This window comes from Diadema setosum, chromosome 22 (genome assembly GCF_964275005.1).
Source record: "Diadema setosum chromosome 22, eeDiaSeto1, whole genome shotgun sequence".
NCBI lineage: Eukaryota > Metazoa > Echinodermata > Echinoidea > Diadematoida > Diadematidae > Diadema > Diadema setosum.
The window spans coordinates 5144772-5162963 of NC_092706.1; the positions used below are offsets into that span (position 1 = coordinate 5144772).

Sequence of the window (18192 nt, forward strand, 5' to 3'; positions counted from 1 at the left end):
CATGGCTGTCCGTGTCAGTTTCTAGAGTTTTTTTTCTCTCTGTTTCCTTTTCTTGAATTTCCAATGACCCCCACCCCCCCCCACAACATTTTCTCTGAGTAGCCATTGATATTGTCATATCTTGACAGTGACAGAGTTCTGTTATGTAAAGTATTAAAAAAATAGACAAATCTGTGGTACATTGAGAAACCTTTCATACGGACCCTCGGTTTAAGTGAGGAAAGAGCTGCAATAGATCACTGCCGATTTAGTTTGTAGTTCAGATGTCTTTACAACCTCTCATATTTTTTTCCCACCCTCCAGGCTCTTTCTCCTTCCCTTTACCCTGCCCCCCCCCCACCACCATTTGACCTTGACATTCATTCGTCCCAAACCTGCGGTAAATCTGCGCCCCCATTTCCCTGTCCAATTTGTTGTCCCTTTTTCTGGGTCGCCACACAAAATTGTGTTCTGTTATTAGCTCAGAGAATATATATTCTGTCGCAGTCAATTTTCATGATCTCGCAAATCCTACAGGGAGCCTATGACAGTGCTCTACACCAATTAGAAGTTCATCTGCCTTTTTTTTTTTTTATATCGAGTATAGCTTTGGAGAAACTTATAGTATTTTCTTTTTGTTTTTGTTTTTGTTTGAGGGGGATCTGATGTTTAATATGCATCTTGGCAGACACTACAGTTTTTTGAAGTATTTATATATATATTTTTTTTTTCCAAAGCATTGTGAATTTTGTCTTCTACTGGCCACTCTCCCATTAGCATTGTCTATTGGTATATATGTGTGCATGTTTGTGTGTGTGTGTGTGTGTGCGTGTGTGTGAATATGTTATATGTTTGTTTGTTTCAAACTGTGTATCTCATAGTGTATTTGAACATCATGGCTGCTTCTCTCACTGAATGATGTCATATATCTGTCATTATCACTCCAATCAGAATTGCAGCCGAGTCTTCTCTCACCATTTGACTTGCGTCACATTTATCTCTCTATCTTTCTGAATATCTATCTATCTATCTATCTATCTATCTATCTATCTATCTATCTATCTATCTATCTATCTATATATATTTCTCTTATTCTCTTCTCTCACTCTATATATGTGTATGTCTCTTAATCTCTCTTTCTATGTATGCATGCTCTATCGTATTCTCTTCTTCTGTACCCCCTCTCTCTTCAATATCTTTCTGTCCATCCCATACCATGCCACCTTTATCTATTCAGAGATCTCATGTATGAAAAATACTGACTGACCTCTGTGGTTTGATGTAGGGATATTTTGTTCCATTTCTCTCAAATGGTATCTCACTTTTCTCTCCTTTTATTTGTTGTTGTTGTTGTTGGTGGTGTGTGTGTGTGTGTGTGTGTGTGTGTGGGGGGGGGGGGATAGTGGATAATCATATTTCATTTTCCTGTCAAGATTTTCCTTACCTGTAAAGTGATGGTATTTGCACTTTTTTGCCCCCAAATTTGTGACAGTATTATCTCTTTCTGTGTTGTTTGCATTTGCAAGTGAGTTTATGTTTGTGATTGTGTTTTTGTAGTTGCATTTGTGTGTGCGTGTGTGTGTGTGTGTGTGTGTGTGTGCATAGGTGTTTATGTATATGTTTGTGTAACTGTGTATGCATAATCATGCCTGTGTAACTGTGTACGTGTAACCGTGTTTATGTGTGTTTGTATGTTTTTGTGTTTGTGTATTTGTGTTGTATTCTTGTGTCTGTGTGTACTGCCAGTGTAAGAAGGCAGGTTTAGTGTTTGCAAGTTTTCTTTTCTTTCTCACTTTTCATCTGTAGTAAATCATTCATCTTGAACTGCATGTTTATTTTCTTCTACTCTTTTTTGGTTGCTTACTGCACCTTGAACGTTTGACAAGCTTGGCGCCTCTTGAAGTCGCACTATTTTGATTATGACTATTGTCATTATGTAAACGTGGGTGATCTTATGTGGCTCACCTTTTGATGTATGTCAGGAGATATGACCCTTTTCTTCTCAGCCTGCCACCTCTGTTCTCCTGCGAACCTGTCTCTGTGTGTCCATGTACCGCTTTCTGTATGTTTGTCTTTCAAAAGAAAAGACAGAAAGAAAGATATTCTCTCTCGCATGCACCATCAATTTTCATTCTGTGTGCTGCTGCTTTTTCTTTCCATTTTGTCTGGCTCTGCTGGTTTTTATCTCCCTCTCTTTTCCTCTCTCCCCATCTCTCTCCCCCCCCCCCCCTCTCTTCCAGGCTCTCTCCTCCCCCCCCCCCTTCCCATGCTACCTCTTTTCCATCATTCTCGTTGCCCTCACCTCTCACTTTCGTATTGAACAAGGCCGAGCAAACAGGCCTAGAATGGCAGAGTTGAATTCCAGGTCACGCACATTACCAATGAGGTGGGGCCTGTATACGAAGAAGTTTGCGGCTGCATGCATGCTGTACAGCTCCACTGGGCTCGGGCCCCGGCGTGAGTGAGTGGAGTGCGGGCACTGGGGCACGCACCCACCGAACTGAGCCTCACCTCTGCTTGACTTTTGTCTACCTCTTTTAAAGGGGAGCGTCACTCCTCGCCATTACTGAATGGCAAAAAATGGGTGCGTTTTTGGAAAATGCAGTTTCCCACGCTGCCGTATTCAGGTTGACCTAAAAATGAGCAATGTAGAATTACATCATAAGAAAAGGGAACATTGAGAGTTTCACAGGATTCCTATTTGACTTGATGAAGTTATGGAATTATCAGTACTCTTGTGTTTCCATGGGAAAGTGTGATATATTGCAACCACATGTCATCAGCTGCAAACCAGAAGGGCACTATCGCATTCTAAGATTTGAGCATGAATAAAAATACAGCAACTGATTTTCTTTTAATAAAATCTACTTAATCAAAGGTGGGTAGATTTGTCAGCATTGTTCCAACTATCAGGTAAAACAGTGTGCCCTTGGAGTTTTGATTTTTAACATTTTACTGAAAATAAAAAGAGCGTAGAATCGACATCATTTAGTGGAGGAGGTCAAGCTTTACAATGTGATACTGATACTCAGTACCCTGCGAAGTTGCGCTAACGCCCTTCTAGTTCTCAGTCGACAGTATGCAAATGAGGTGACAAGATGATGTCACTACTTCATAGCTCTGTTGCTGGTTTTAATCAGGAAACCACTTTGAAAACTTGTGTTTTTGGTCAATTATTTAGTGACCACAACCCCTGTGAGCTGAAACTCAAGAACAGTAAGGTTATTACACCACAACAATCAGTTGATACAGAGGATTCCTTTTATTCAGGCAAACGGGCCTGTAAACTTGTTTTGTGTGTTGTTTTTTTTTTAAGATCCTTTGTCAGATTTTGACTAAAACTTGTACCATTCTGTTTAGTGGATTTTACTCTCCTATGTAGTGCAGCCAACGTTCAGGGATGCTGAACTTTGAATGACACGAAATCTCCTGTTTCCATCCCTCGTCTGGCTTTCTACCGGTAATTTTCTAGGGCTGAAAAATATGAGGGTAAAAATGAAACGGCTTTCGGTGGCATATTTCTGTCTGAATTGACAGTGGAGGATGGACTTCATGAAAAAGAAGACGAATGTTATCTTGGCAAGGGGAGGAGACGAACTGTGTGTATTTTCTTCACCCCTCGGGAAAGTTTTCTATATACACACGCGGGCCTATCAAATTTGGGAAATGGTTGTGTGCGCGGTTTACTGTGGAGATGGCGCATCTTCTCGGCATCGTGTTTTCTTTTCGCTTTGGTGGGCAGCAACTGCATCCCCGCCCTGGGACATAGGGCCTACCAGAAGGATTGGAGAATATAGACCTGTTTGCATATGCACAACGACATCATGGTCCGAACATGGCTAGAACCTCACAAAACTTAGATTTCAGATGATTGTCTGAAATTAATTCTTTTTTTTTGCATGCATTCAGCAATGTGGAATTTAAAAAAAAAAAAGGAAAAATTTCAGTGAGCTTTGCTGACTAGGCCTGTACACAAAAGTCCATGTTCACTGACTCTAGCACAACCTCCTTATCCTGTAATCCTTTATGATCGGGCATGCTTGGTTTACCCATATGTGCTTTAGTGATGCGCACTGAGATAAAAGTCATTGCTTCTTAAACATTACTTTGTTCACACACAGGCACACACAGACACACAGACACACACACACACACACACACACACACACATGCACATATAGAAGCTAATATTGACCTAAGTAATTTCACTGATGGACACTTTTAGAAGGTTGGCACATGTGTAAACAGACCTACATTGTTTAAAAAGAAAAGAAGGAGGAGGCATACCAGAAACCATGAGAGAAAGATTAATTTTATGATCTGAGAAGATTGATTGAAAGATCTGAAGACAACTGAGATTCTTGTTTTTGAATATTATGTGTGTTCAACATTTGATTGTCTTTGTTTGATGTGAACATAGCAACGCTTGTTCTCAGTATTCCATTCACATGAATACTTGGAAGAGATTTCTAAATTAAGGATGGATGTGACTAGGAAGAAAGCTTGACCTTGTCTACCAGCTCAGAAGAAATGTGTTCTTGGTTTGGAGCATATTTATAACTCCCAGATTGGTAACGTAACAGGAATACTTGGAAAGGTTCATGACCAAAACATGACTTTTGGAAAATAAAAGAAATCGAAAGCGTTCATGTAGTGCAGATGTTTCCATATACTTCTCATCTCTCCCCCATCCCTTCTTTCAAGTTAAGTCTTTTTAGTTTTTTTTTTTTAAATATTTTATCTCGGTTTAAATCTTGGCCTCTGTCTCACCCTGCTCAACCCTCTCTCCTCCACTGCCCCGCCCCCTCCTGCTATCTGTTTTATAAAATTATCATATTGGGTGATATCCTTCAGCACGCCATGTGACACGAGGTTCAAGGCTAAAAACATGTTGGCGATCTCACATTAACTCAGTCTGGTAGCTGGAGAATTTACCCCCCAGGCAGGTGATCTCTTTGCCCCTCCCCCCTCCCTGAAAATGACATATCCCAACATGATTCTCTTCAGGCGTTCCTATGTGTTGTGAATTATACATAGGGTATTTTAGGTAGCAAAATCTTTTTGTACGCAAACTGTTTAGAATCATACACGAAGACACACGCAGTCGTAAATAGATGTATCCTTTTAATATGTCTACAATACGTGCCAGGGTGAGCGCAGGGTGTTCCAAGAAGTTCAAGGATAATTTGTGTATCTGTGACTTTGGATACCTGTGCAAGAGTTCATGGTATACAGTGATGAAGTTAAATAAGTTATATTTATGTGTTATATATTTTTTCCCCCTAAAGACACACATATTTTCTGTTCCAGTACGTGCTCATAGTACTGTTGATGCATGTAGTTTGTGTATCTGAACAGAGGGCAATTGTTCCCCCTTTCAACATCTAACACCCGACTACAAAGAAAGTTACCCCCCTATGTTTGAAATCCAGGCTGCATTTCATGCTTGTTCATTCGAATGCAACGAGGGGGAGGGGAAGGAGTAGAATTGCTTCTCTTTAAAATATGTCAGGCATGAATAGATCATTTGGTTTTGAAGAAGGAAAAAAAAATGTAGACAGCTGGTTGATCTTTACTTGGAAAAAATTTAGCCTCATCTCGACAAACATGTCTTGACTGACCTGAAAATGACCTTACCCACTATCCCCCAGCACCTTCTGAATTCTGCTTCGTGCACGCAAACATCCTGTGCTATGAGGATTGTGTAGGGGGGCGGGGTGTGTTGGGTGGGGGGGGGGGGAGGACGGACTTCTATGAATTGAAGAGATAATGGCAATGATAACACTGTGGTCTCAGTACTGTCTTGTCGAATGATATATTATATTTTTCTAATGTCAATCAAACTGTAGTACATTCCGGGATCGAAACAAATGAGGACATAATACCCAAGAAGGAAGAAAAATGAAATTCATTACCTTATATCAATGGCAAGAGGTGGAGAATCATAATGGTTTATTGCTCATATTCGGGGAAAAATCCCTGCATTTTCTTTTTGCTTCCCTCCCAATCACCTTGGATATGAAGATGTCAAGAACGGACTGGTCGTACAATCTTAGTTCTTCTGAGAATCACATAGGACCTAAACATGCAGAGAAGACCACAGCTCCAGTGTAGTCAGTGACTGCGATTCATCTTTATCCATCACTGAAGTGTGCTGACATATTCCCCCCCCCCCCCCCCCCCCGAAAGAAGGGATTGTGTATTTATGAAAGGAACTCGTTTTGAAATTACTGTTTTATAGCTGGCTTTCTAAATGTGTTCCTAAGCAGGTTTTGAGTTGCTTGGCATTCAGACACTGAAATACGTTGGCTTTTCTAAATGTTCTGCTAGCTGCAAATGGCATTATATATACAACAGCTTGCCAAACACTCCATAACCTGTCCATGCAACACATAAATCTTCATTCATTTATACACAGGAATATGGACCTTAACATCCAACATGCTGGAAGTAGATACAAGGTCAAGCTAGACTCCTTGGATTAATCATATTTCAGAGGTCAGACTGTTCAGATCTACAATATTCCATACCTAGAATCAAGAGACTCTTGGTTGGAACATGCCTCCAGATCATGATTAGCTAAATATTATTCATGACCCAAATACTCTGATTGCAATGTCTTTTGAAACGTTGGTCCTTGGATTTGAATGATATCATTTCAGAGTCGTACTCGGCTCTTGTCCCTGCGTGTATGACTTCAGTGTGCCATCGTTCATCTTTTAGGATTTGGTTTATGAGGCAGTAGGCAATCTTAATACTTGGGGTGATCATTGGGATCATTTGTATTTATCAGAGTCCAAGAAGCAAAAGGGGTTAACTTCATGTAAAAAAAAAGAAGAAGAAGAAAGATAGGACTTTGATGCCTTTTTGCCACTCAACTAACACTACTCACAATTCAGGCCATTGAAGGCATGAGCGCATTGAGTTCAGTGTTGCCGAGGTCTGTGCAGGAATTGATGTGCTTTAATGCCCTTTTTGCAGCTCAGCTGGCAAGTCTAATCAAAGGCATAAAAGAACCCGCCCTCCAGCGGGTTGTGTTCAGTGTTGGTGCTTGTCTGCTTGTCAGCTGATGATATATTTGCATATTTTGGAAATGAATTTTGGTGGAAGCAGCCCATCCCAAAGGATGGCTACAGCAGAGACGTCCAGTGCTTGAGATATGGGATTTTTTTTTTCTCTCTCTTCTTTTCTTGTTTTAAACACAGCTATGATAGCATCCCCCTGTGGACTCTGTAAAACATATGGGAACAGTTAGATTTGACTCTGCAAAAACAACACGAGCGCGTGCTTGATGAAAAACAAGGTGAGCAGAACCCTGCGCTCCAAAACATGTCAGCTTCTGCACGGCATCAGCCAAAGTGATGAAGAGATGACGCTGTGCACAGGGAGATGTACTGTACTCAGACCTGCCCTGCAAGTCACACCATGGCTTAACCGATTTATTGCATGTACACTCACCACATGTACAAAATAACATAGACCTCTAGAATCTGAATGACAGTGTTAAGCCATTGGTGGACTTTTTCAGAATTGATAGAATTATGTGAGTGGGCCTCTTCCAGTGCTATTTGCTCTGAGAATCAGTGGAATCAGCGAAAAATATACAGGAAAAATCCTGACAAGACGTCTTACTCTTTAAAAAGATGGTATAGTTTTGGTTGAGATGGAAGATTCAGATATTAACTTTTGTGCAAGATAATCAGAAACTAATCATGAAATATGAAAGAGCATACAATTCTTAGAGGTATTTAAAGTTTATTAGATGAAAATCAGTTTTGAAATGGCTGAGATATCACAAAACAAAGTAAAACAAAGTGGTCCTATTAAAAGTTTCATTCCAACTTTGTTCATGACCTCTTTGGTTTTGGATTTCTCAACCATTTTAAAACCAATTTTTCGTCAAATTTTGAATGCCTCTTAGAATTGTATGCTCATTCATATTTCATTAGGAGTTTCTCATTATCTCACGAAAAGAGTTTGGAAACCTGAAGCCCCCAGCTCAACGAAAACTATACCATCCCTTTCGTGAGGTGTGCTCTCCAGGGCCAATAAGTTACATAATGGGGGTAATGATAGGAGCCCTTATTGCATAATGAGGCTGTGATAGGAGCCCTTATTTTGCTGATGTGAATGGAATCACTCTCACTGACAATAATGAGCCTCAATGGATTCTTAAGGAGCTGTCTTCCATATGGTGCGTCTCGTTATGCTCACGTGATGATTTAACGGTGAAGAGCTTGTTGTATCAAGAAGGGAAGAAATTGGCTGTATTTCCTGAGAGTGAGGGTGTTTATCCTTTATATGCCCAGGTACTTGCCCTATAACTTGCTAAGCTTTTTCATCGACATTCAGAAAGTCCCTCCAACACTTGACCTAGTTGTAAGTTTAGCAAGCCCACTGAGGCGTAGGGGATTAGAAGGGGGTAGAAGGGGGTATTAGGTAATCTCTATTCATTGACGATTAGTTTCCAGACATGTGTGCCACTTGGCTAAGAAAGCACTCCAGTGTGCATGCCAGTGGTCAAAGAAAGTGCTGTAAGGGTTAGAGGAAAGGATCATAACTCAATAACTGTCCTCAAGCTTCTTAACAAGGAACTCCTACTGGTTTGTGGTAGGGAGGTGTAAAGGTGCAAGTGGCCGATAAACTGTACATTGTAATACTAAGTATCCCTCTCTCTTTGTGACACTGTTGCTATGTTTTGTTTGTTTGTTTTGTTTTTGTTTTGTTTTGTTTTTTAACCAGACCACCATATTTTGATTGCCAAGGATATAGGCCCTATCTTGTTTGAATTGAAAACTTAGAAAAGCTACAAGTGTTTCAGTTCTGGAAGGGTTAAGACGATAAAGGTTATGTGTTATATTCCCATTTGTACACATTAGACAGGTTGGAATCAGGGAGGTGTGAGCACCTCCCTGGTTGGCACACCTCCCTGGTGGAATATTGCTGGCAGTATAAACAATATGCTACTCATGTCTTCCTTACTCAAGTAGCCAACCGGTAGAAATGCTGTCTTACCCCAAGGCAGGGCCAGGGACTAAACCAGTCAGCTAGTGACTCCTAACCTCCACATGAAATTCAACCCATCCAGCCCTCAGAATGAAATTCAACCCAGAGACTGGAGTGGTGGGAAGTGTAAGGGTCAGCCGTCTTAGCCCCATGTCCTCTGCCTGAGGTCAACAAACTTTTGTTGGTAAAGAGATTGGGGGGGGGGGATTAGGGATGTCTGCCTTGTTTACCTTATAGTCATATAACTGTACACAGTTAGGGGGATTACCAGCAGGTTATGTAATAACCCTGCTATTTAACAGGGGCAGAGTGGCTTCATGCTAGTCTCATTCTTGCAGACACCAGAGTTCTCAGGGGGTGTAAAATTTCTCTACTTCTGATGACAAGAGATTATAGGGACCTCTCTGGTACATCAATTTCATCTTTCCTGATGAGATGGCATGTAATAAACAAATTACCTCTGTGAATGTTCCTCCTTAGAACCTACCTGACTTTGATTGTTTGATGTTGGCTGTCCGGAACACCATTGGAGTTACAAAAAGGCAAATTTGAAATGATTGTATGAGTTAATTATTGATAGAAATATCACTTTATTAGAGTATTTCAATAGATGATTTTGAAAGCCAGTTATATTCATTTAGGGTGTGTTATATTCATTTATTGTTTTGGTAACTCACCAAACACTTAGTTGCTGTTAGGAATGAACAGCAATACTGATGTATTATTGTTAGAACTTGGAGGATAATGTGTAGGGCCTAACAGTTAATGATGACATGAATGTAGGTGTCTGGGACTACAACCATAATTTTTTTTTTTTCCCAAGTATATTCAGGCAAAATTGTATGTCTGTGAGTCAGGTATCAAAATTGTGTTGTCAGGGGAAACCATGTGTCTAACTACATCATGCCTGCCAGGGTAGCCCAATGAGAAATTTGATACCACGGGATGGAGAGCACAATTTTGCAATATTTCGCCGATGGTTTCCCCAACCTGCACTCCAGCCCCTTAAAGCTGCCAAGATGAATATACAGCGGCATGAGCCCGTAGTAGCTGAGTAGTGCGCGGGTAACAGAAATAGATGGGGAATGGCGTAGTAGGCTGGGGATAATGTTAGCAGACTCTATTTTGGCAGCGACATGCTGGAAAGCGATCGGAGAAAGAAAAGAAGCAAAGCGGGGAGCGGGGAAAACATCTGCCGGGGAGGGGGGAGGGGATGAGGCTGGGGGATCAGCTCGGTATTCCACGTGTGCCGTGTGCGCCGAAATGCGCCGTGGTGTCAGAATCGTTAAGGATCCCTTTGTCTGCGCAATTGCATTTATTGCATGTGACAGGGTAGGACTTGGAGGAGAAATGCGCACCGGGTCGATATCTCGAGTCAATATCAGTGAAATGGCGCACAGCTGTCTTATATGTTTATATATTCACGTATACCACAAACTGAAACGTCTTTATTACGTCTTGCCATGACTGTGTCTTGCTGTTTATCATTGTGTCATTGTTTGTGTGTGTCTTTGTGTGTGTGTATGTATGTATGCATGTGTGTGGGTGTATGTGTGTATGTATGTATGTGCGTGTGTGTGTATGTGTGTATATATTACTGTATATGTTTATATCTATATGGGTGTGTATATGTATTTTTTTTTCTTTATATGTTTTATTGATTTCAACTATTGGCATACAAACATAAATCATTTCCAATTAAGGTATACAAATAACACAAACAAGAAAAATAAGTTTGCGAAAGAAGAAAAAGAGAAAAAGAGAAGAAAGGCAGCAAAGTAGAGGTACGTTCGACCTTCAGTCCTCCATCAAGGGGAGAAGGGAAATGAAAAGCCGGAAGATAGTGTGTGTGTGTGTGTGTGTGTGTGTGTGTTTGTGTGTAAATTGACAGTATGGAAGAATAGAAGCAGCATTCTGCTGTGTGTGATGTAAATATCTGATAATTTTTTCCCCTGGTATTTTGTGCAATGTGCAACTGCATCAAGTTTTCCAGTAACTCCTCTTGAAAAAAGTGCAAGTGGCCCTCGAAACTTAGAGCACTCCGGTTTTGAAGCACTCTTGGCAGCTCTATCAGAGATAGATAAATCAGTTGTGACGTAAAGATTCCCATTTTTCCAGTTTTCACAAAATCATGATATATATTCAATTGCGCACTAAAATGTCACAGTGACTAATTCTGTTGATGGACTTGGAAATGATTACTTCTGTGTGAAAGACTTATTGGCATAAAAGCTCTTCACAAACCTAATTTGGGGGGGGGGGAGGTGAGTGACTGAAGCATTGCTGTAAATGGCTTTGTATGAAGTCTCATGTGTGTGTGTGTGTGTGTGTGTGTGTGTGTGTATTTCTTTATCAACCACACAATTTTCCTTTCTTTTATAGTGCCATTCTTCTATCCTTAGATGTCCTATCCACAGATGAGGAAATGATAAATGCATGTCGCTGCTCGTTTTCAGTATGATCTTCAGTTGTTTTTAATTGAGTAGAATAAACTTTGTGGGGTGGGGGCCGGGGAGTGGGTTTCAGGAGAGGAGGAATGCGATGACATACCTTGGTATGATGAACAAACAGAGGGACTGATCCGACATTTCATAAACCGACATTTCATAAACATCTGTACGGTCAATTCCCGTTCGCTTAACATGCATGTTATGAAAAATCACGAACTCTCTCCAGTCGCCTTCCAGCAAGCGATGGGAAAGCACGCGGGGACCGTGTCGTGCTGTTGACTTAACAGGTGTAAACTTTCAAGGTGAGGCAGGCTCGTGTGCGCTGACAAGCCCGGCCGCTAATGTGAGTCCTGGTTTTCCCGCCTTTTGAGGCAACCAGCTCGTGTTTGCCGTGTGGGCGTGTATTATTATACATGTGGGTTCTTTTCTTTAGTTTTCTTTCTTTCCGTTCGTACAATCCCTTATATGAAGGGGAAAAAAAAATGACAGTGCCTTTGAACAGTGAGTCACTTTCCTACTTCTTTCATTGTTTTCCATCTGCCCTGCAGGACTGGCTCTAAACTGACATTGAACTCACGAAGTTGACTGTCTGGGACTACAGGAATGAGTTGGCAGTGGCCATTACTGTGATCAGAAGACTTCCATATTTCTTTCAAAGGTAATGGTTTGCTGGATGATCTAGCGGAAAATGAAGACACAGGGATGATGGAAAGAATGAGATTATCAGCTCCAAAATGACACAAACAACTCATCAAAATTGGATATTCCTGGCCCACTAGAATAAGACATATGATATATATCCAATCTGAATAATTGTTATATTATTTAAATCATCGAAGAGCAATTTGTCAATTACAGTGTAGTTGCAATATATATCCAACCTGTGGTGTTACTGCATAGAAAATGAATGGGCTTCTCAATGAGCTCTCTACAGAAGGAAGGTATTTAAAACTCTGCAGTAACTACCATAAAGGCAGCCCGGCTGTCAGATTATTCTTAAACTTGAATTTCTCCTTTTAGCACATTCTTTCAAACATAACATCACATTATCAATTTTACCCTAAGGTGTTATATCTTTGTTGAATTTTATTCAGGGTTTTATTGTATGCTGTTAGGTGCTTCATAGGTATGAATTTGAATCAAATGAAAAAAAAAAACAACAACAAAAAAACAGAAACATACTTACGAAGTACTTTGACTTTGAGGAACTTGCCAATGCAAAAACTGGAAAAACAAAAATACTTTTGCTTAGTCAATGTTTCTAAACTACGAGCAGATGATAGCTAAGAGCTGTGGGGGGAATACCGATTATGGGAAGTCAACAATGTTTACCCACAACACATATTTTCAGGCTAGTCAGGAAATTGACCTGTGTGACTTTCTGTGGTTTTCGGTGGCACAAGGTCACCATGATAATATCACAGAGCCACATTACAGATAAGTGAACATGAAAACAGATGAAATAGCAATGAGTAACTCTGCAGGTTGCATCGGCTATGAAGCCCCCCCCCCCCCACACACACACACACATATGCACACACACCCACACACATGCACACGTACACACAAAAGGGAAAAAAAAAAGGTAAAGACAAGCATTGCTCCAATCAACATAACTGCTATAGACCACACATAGAGCAAGAAAGAAACACATCATGGTTATGGAAATGAACTAACTTTTGATTACCGATAAAAATATGAAAATAAAGTATGTGTAATGATAATAATAATAATAATGATAATGATATGAACACTTGTAATGCGCCGGTATCCATCATGAATAGATGCTCATGGCGCAAGAAAGAGAGGCAGAAAGAAAATACCAGTGAAAAAGAGGTATGAGAAAAGGAATAAAGGAAATGTTTACAAAAAAGCTTGTCTAAATAACCAGGGGCCCGTTGCATAAAAGTTACAACTATGGTAACTTTGCCATCCAATGGTAACTTCCATGGAATTCTTGATTTTGATTGGCTATTGAGTATTGTTGCCATGGTAGTTACCATTGGATGGCAAAGTTACCAAATTGTAACTTTTATGCAACGGGCCCCAGGTTTTAAGTGAGCTCTTAAACTCACTTGGAGAGGACAGATTACGAATGTTTTGTGGGAGTCTATTCCAAAGGAATGGGCCAGCATACAGAAATGATCGATCACCCAAGAAGGTCCACATTTTCATTCTCTCTTGCATTGGGTGACCAGAAACACAATCACGAAGCCAAGAAAATAGATTTGTCACTTACAATCTCCACCCCTCCAGTTTCATTTTGTGATGTGTTTGTTTGTTTGTTTGTTTTTTGTGTAAGCCACTTTAATATCTTGATTTCAAAATATAGCAAATGAGTATATGCAAGAGAGATCCACATAGCTGTAGAACATTCGATGCAAATGAAAATATGTGTACATAATATTATAGTTCATTAAGCGATAATATCATGATAACCTTGTGTAGGCCCGAATAACTCTGAGTATGGGCAACCATACATGCTTTTATCAATGTGCTTAACTACAACATGTACATGTATGTGCATGGGAGGGGAAGGGGAAAACAACAACAACAATAACAGCAGCATCAACAACAATGATAACAACAACAAAGTTTTTGCATCCCACATGTGTAATGGGAAAAGATAATTGGCAGTTTTTCATGGCTCTGTGTTCATAATGTTTTGACTGTGTATGCGTGCATGATATTTGCAAGGTTGTGTGAAATCATGTGTATGTTTGCAAATGTGCATTTGTGGTGTGTAATCATGTGTATGCTTGCATAATGTGTGTGTGTTTGTGTGTTTATGTATGCATATATGCATACATATCATCAAGGAAAGTGCTGATTGGTCAGAAGTTTCTAAGGTGAATGTCCATCCAGCAGAAGAAGAGACTGCGTCATCAACAACAACAACAGCAGCAATGACAGGTATTTTTATGAATGAAAAGCCAAAACTAAAGGATCAACTTTTTTGCTTGGATCTGCTTTTTTTTTTTTCTTTTTTTTCTTAGAGAGAGAGAGAGAGCGAGAGAGTTTGAATGCAAGATGCAAGGATGTTGGGATCAGGAACTCAGTCTAGTTGTCTAAAGGAGCATATCAGACAAGATGCCGACTGATCCTCCAGCCAATGGAGATTGTAGAGATTGTGAGAGACTTCTGTGAGCAGCAGCTGGCTGCAGTACCTCACTTTGTCCAAAGGAGTGACCGACCCCGTCTGGTCCTCCCAGTCTGGCCTGAGTCCAGTCAGCCCGCCGGCATTTATCTGTCTGACCGTCCAGCCCCCTTCCACCTCCTTCTTCTCCTCCTCTGGGGAATGTGGAAAGGTCAAGTGTACATAGCAAGGGTGGGGCCACTTTACAGCTCAGCCCACTGACCCCCCCCCCCCCCCCTTTTCCTGGGGTTGCTGTTGTTTTGTGTATCCCATCCTCATTACCATTTTTGTTTATCCCATCCTCATATACACACAGACATAATAGGCTGGAATCTGGAGTGTGGAGAGGGGTCTGGAGTTGGGGGTGGGTGGGTGAATGGGGTTTACCAAGAGGCTTTAAAGGGGTGCAGTGGAACCCCCATGAAAAATTTGTTGGTAGAGTCATGATTGGCAGGAAAGAAAGGGAACAAAAATATGACATGATACTGCAGTTGAGAGTGGGGGAAAGGTGATAAAGATGGCCTCTTATCAGTCAGCCAATTAATCCTGACATCAAACCTTTTAGTCTTCTGAAAAATGTTAGCCATGGCGATGATGATATTGACCACTGTATACACATGTTCCTTGAACATTAAACTATACAAGAGAACTGATAAATTGATAATCACTACCTCGTATGCATGATACCATACAGTCTCCATGCTCATTGCTAATGAATTGGAAATGCGTCATTGTCGAAGGAAGCTCTGCAGCAGTTTAATGAATACAGAACTAAATGTATACCAGTATCTGACTAACTTTTTGGCAAGGATGTTTTATGATGAGTGTCCTCAAATTCCTATGTAGGTATTGTTTCATAGTAGACAATGAGCTGTTTTAACTAGGAGGTTGAAAATTATTTATTATGTACGGCATAATAAATGCCTGATAACAGAACTTTCAAAAGATGTAGTAGACAAGGTTACACACACTTGTATTTCTAAACATATAGTAGCTCTTTTTGTGTCTAAACCATAACTGTTCAAAAAAATTAAAAACAGTTATTTTCCATGAAATTCAGCTGTCCAAGTTAACCAACATCTTAGATTCAGAGTTGATTTATGCAATTTCCAGTGCCATATCAAGTTTTAACACTCCTTGAAAAACATCCATCATCTTCTTCTTCTTTCTCCACATTCCTCCCTCCCCCTCCCCCTACTCGCAGCTCTCCCCGCCCCACCCTCTGCTGAGCCTCCTCCTCCCCACCCTCTGCTGAGCCTCCCCCTCCCCCCCCCCCCCCCGCCACACACACATGCACTAACATCATTCACAAGGCACACTCCACCTGGTTATGTGCTCAGTGACTATCTTTGGTGGTCCTCGAAAGTCATGTGTACTTAGGGGGACAGGGCAGCACATATGTCCTTTTGTCTGTCTGCCTCTGCATGCACGTCTACGCAGAAGCCTTCTGCCGGACCAGTCTCTGAAAAAAGGTCAATGGCATCATCCAACATGGGCGAGACCTCACCCTGCTTCCATGCAGACATTGTTCGTCAGGGAGAATATTCTCGCCCCCCCACATGAGAAAGTTTGGAATTGAATGGAAACCTCTGCATTCTGAAATGATGTACCAGCAAGAAGTACCGAGGACATCAGACAAATGTACAAGAATGTTTGTTTTGCATGTTACGTCAGTTAATATTAAGATGTGGTTGAGTAAACCGTCTGACGTAGGCATCATTGTGAAATATCAATCGTCCGCTTTCTCACAAAAATAGTGTTCTCAGTGCGCCTGATATTGAGATGAATCAAAGACGATTTATTGCAGCACATCATCTAAGATGTGGGGAAACTCTTTGGACCTTTTTTTTTTTTTGGGGGGGGTGTTTGTGTGTATGTGTGTGCATGTGTATATGTGTGTGTATGTACATGTGTGTGGGCGCTTGAGTGCTTGGGTGTGTAAATCCATCATCCAAAGCAATATGTGGAAATCTTTAGTCAGAGACATGGCAGATAAGTTCTCAGACGGCTTGTTTAAGAGGCCATTAACATGCCATGTTCCATTGCTCACTCGGATTGAAAATGATTGGCTTTCATATTTATCTAATTCCACTCACATTACCGTTTGATATGTAACTTTTCACGTGGCTGCCCTGTATTCAAAAGTCTGCATGTCATATCTGACTTTGTTTTTCTCTCGGGGTGAATTCCCTCGTCTGAAGTGCGGTGCTATTTCTGGACGGCAGAAATGACATAAACAAACTAAGTGCTACTAGCTGCTTTCAGTTTATTCATCCCCCACCCTTACCCCACCCCATTCATTCAGGCATCAACCCGAGATGGAGAGGACGGATTATGTAGAACGTTGACATTTAATGCAAATTAGATGTCAAATGTGGATATTGGTAGAAGGACTTGGATGTGTTTGTTGTTGTTTCTTTTTTTTTTGTAATGGTAGACACACCTATTTTTTATCCCATTTCATCTAACCCTAGCGATAGCAATCAAAGCTTCATATGTCAGATTTTCTCCTAAAGTAACAAGGATGCCTTAAACAGTGGAAAGAGGATGGACCTTAGTATTTGCCACGATACAGGAATACATCAATATTTTTCCATTTTCTCAGTCATCTCAAAAACAAAGTGGTCAGATTTATTTGATAAACATTTCATTGTGCCTATCAACTGAATCTTGCGACATACATGATATAACATGTGAAAATGGCATACATGAAGGGGTCTGAGCGAAGATGCCTCAAGGGGAAATATATAACTCGCAAGGGACTATTAAATGTTATTTTTTTTTTTTAACAGTAGACAAGGCAATATTTGTTATTTTTTTGGCCAACATGAATACCCATTATTTCATTCTAACCCTGTTGGCAGCCAGTCAAATTCAGGAATTATATTACCTGACCTGACATTACTGCAGGCAATATAAATTTTGCCATTGAATTATGACCTATCTCCGACCAGTACTTATGTCGACCTAATAAAACATGATATAACATACAGGATTAGAACATTTATAATGTGGCATACATAACGTCGAAACATAATTTCATGTGGCCTTGCGTACGTGGCAATCAAGGAGAAAATCCTATTAGAAAGTCCTTTGTGTTGCCTTGCCGAATTTGGGTGACTACCTCGTTGAAGCTGATGCCGCAACTCTGCCCACATAATACCTGTTTGAAAAGGAGCCCCTGAGACCTTGGATCTAGTGCAGTGGGACCAAGGCAATGGTCACTTGTTGGTCAGTTACAGAGAGAGGTAGCGTGAGGCCACATCTTCACACCCCATGTAAACGATGGCATTCTGCGGATGAATATACGCAGCTTTATATTTGGGCATTTCAATGGCAGCTAGGCTGCGTTTAATTTGTAGTATGTCCCTCAACCGCTGTTCGATGCTAATTAAGGACTTCTTATTGTCACAGGTGTAAGAGACAAAGATCTGTGGGGGGGGGGGGGGGGGGATGGAGGTGAGGGAGGAGTCGTAATTCCTGATCGGAATGCAGCCTATCGCGCTGACCGATTTGGCCGAGCCAGCCGGTCAGTCTGGGCACGTCTGCTTGCACTTTTGCATGATTAATTGTGTCCTCTTAGAGCTGAGTTGATGATGCGTTTTTGGATCAACAATGCCC

The 18192-nt window shown here is 40.9% G+C and overlaps 1 protein-coding gene across 1 annotated transcript in view; it reads left to right on the forward strand.

Moving 5' to 3' along the window:
• Positions 1-11981: 11981 nt before the first annotated feature.
• The window catches only part of LOC140245434 (retinoic acid receptor alpha-like), a 101762-nt gene continuing 95551 nt past the window's right edge, over positions 11982-18192 (forward strand). Inside the window, exon 1 of the mRNA XM_072325015.1 lies at positions 11982-12093. The gene's annotated coding sequence lies outside the window, so the exon portion shown is untranslated. The remainder of the gene's footprint in view (positions 12094-18192) is intronic.